Raw genomic sequence first — 1756 nt, 5'->3', positions numbered from 1 at the left:
GCGTGTGCGTGCGTGCCCAAGATCCCGAGAGGAGAATGGAGGAGAAGGGACTGCGGCGTGACCATCCCCCCAGGGGGGTGATTTCTCGCTTTCTGTCTCTAATGTCTCTCTCTGTCTGTCTGGCGAGCGCACGCGCCCTATAGCAAAAATCTCTCCAAAAAAAAAAAATTAAAAAGATATTCATAACTGGAAGAGAAATATTTTTGAAATTCAGAACCATTTGATCATTACTCATAGCTCCATTTACTGATCATTTATTGTGCAAGCCAGTCGTCTTTCTTATGTTTCCTTTATGTCTCTCTCTCGTGAGCACAGCAAGCACATGTGCTCTCTAGCAAAATTAAAAAAAAAAAATAAGAGTGTGGTTGGTGTGGAGGCACAAAATAACTGGAGACGCAGCTCAGATGTGAAGGAAGGCCTGGTCGGCAAGGGCCCTGCGTGCTGTCACACTAAGGAGGTCAGACTTTTTCCTTAACTGTAACTAGGAGAGTTTTCTTTTGTTTACGTTTTTGCTGTAAGCGCATGTGCTCACCAGAGAGGAGAGAGACAGAGACAGCAAGAGGGAAAGTGAGAAATCAATCCCCGTGGGGGGTGGCATGCGATAATCCCCTATTCTCCATGCTCCTCCTAGGATTCTGGGCACACACGCACACGTGCCCGGTATGATTTTCAAGCCATTAGGTCCAGGACTCAAACTGCGATTGGCCATGTGGGAGTCCAGCGTCTTAACCACTGCACACCTGCCAGCCCCAGTAGGACAGTTTTTACTCAGAGAAGTAAAATGATTCAATTAGCTAAAGTAAAATGATGGCCACAGAGGAAGAATTAGTAGAGAGACCGGTTAGGAGTAATAATTCAGGACCTGAATTTGAGTGTCACAGTGGGAATTAAGGATGAGAGGGTGGAATCAAAAGACTGTGAAGAAAGAATGGACAGGGATGCCAGAGATGAGAAGGAAGAAATGAGGAAAGGGAGTGACCGAGGCCTCCACTGCAGGCCCCTGGGTGACTGGGAAGGCTGTCACGCGAAGCAGAAGAGAAGCAGACTGGGGACGAGCTGACCAGGTGAGACAGAACAAGCTCTCACTTTAAACATGACTTTGCGGCACCTACAGGACCTTTTCATGAGGCAGGATCTGGGGAAAGACAAAGACTGGAAACACCTATCTGCCGTAGACACGTGGACATCATTCACTCCCTACATTTCGTATCTGTTTTTAAACGGCTCGCTCTGAGCCCAAGGCACGCGAGTATCCAATACTTGGTCTTGCTCTACCCGTCTCACCGGATTTTGCTGTCTTTGACTCCCAGTTGGTTAGGCTTTTATTCTTGGCTCATTCAGAACCCTTTTATAGATTTTACATGTAGCAGTTGTCTAAATCATAGACAATTAGATTCTGCATATTATTAAATTTAATAGAATACAAAGTTCTCCGGAAACCCAGGCACTTCCGTCTATTACACTTTATTTTCACCGCCATAGAGCATGCGTCCTCATGGGGTGGGGGGCACTCCTGATGGGCTGTGGTCTTACCACAATCTCTTTTCCTCCATTTCTCCACCCCGTCCAGATCTGGGGGCACACACACCCACCAAATGTGTTTTTCAAGCTGCTGCGAGCCGGACTGGAACCACAGTCAGAAATGTGCTCTTTGACTCCCTCACCACTAGGCTCTAGCGCCAGCCCGTGTTCATGTTAAACACTCGGTGGTGTTTCCTGGCCATGTTCTCTCTTTCCAAGCTCTCTTTAAATATAT

The 1756-nt window shown here is 47.2% G+C and overlaps 1 protein-coding gene across 1 annotated transcript in view; it reads right to left on the bottom strand.

Annotated features, from left to right (window-relative positions):
• The window catches only part of GNE (glucosamine (UDP-N-acetyl)-2-epimerase/N-acetylmannosamine kinase), a 66685-nt gene that overhangs the window by 44628 nt on the left and 20301 nt on the right, over positions 1 to 1756 (bottom strand). The gene's annotated exons all lie outside the window — the stretch shown is intronic.

This window comes from Tupaia chinensis, unplaced genomic scaffold (assembly GCF_000334495.1).
Source record: "Tupaia chinensis unplaced genomic scaffold, TupChi_1.0 Scaffold000104_1, whole genome shotgun sequence".
NCBI classification, from domain to species: domain Eukaryota; kingdom Metazoa; phylum Chordata; class Mammalia; order Scandentia; family Tupaiidae; genus Tupaia; species Tupaia belangeri.
This window is presented reverse-complemented; position numbering and strand designations above follow the sequence as displayed.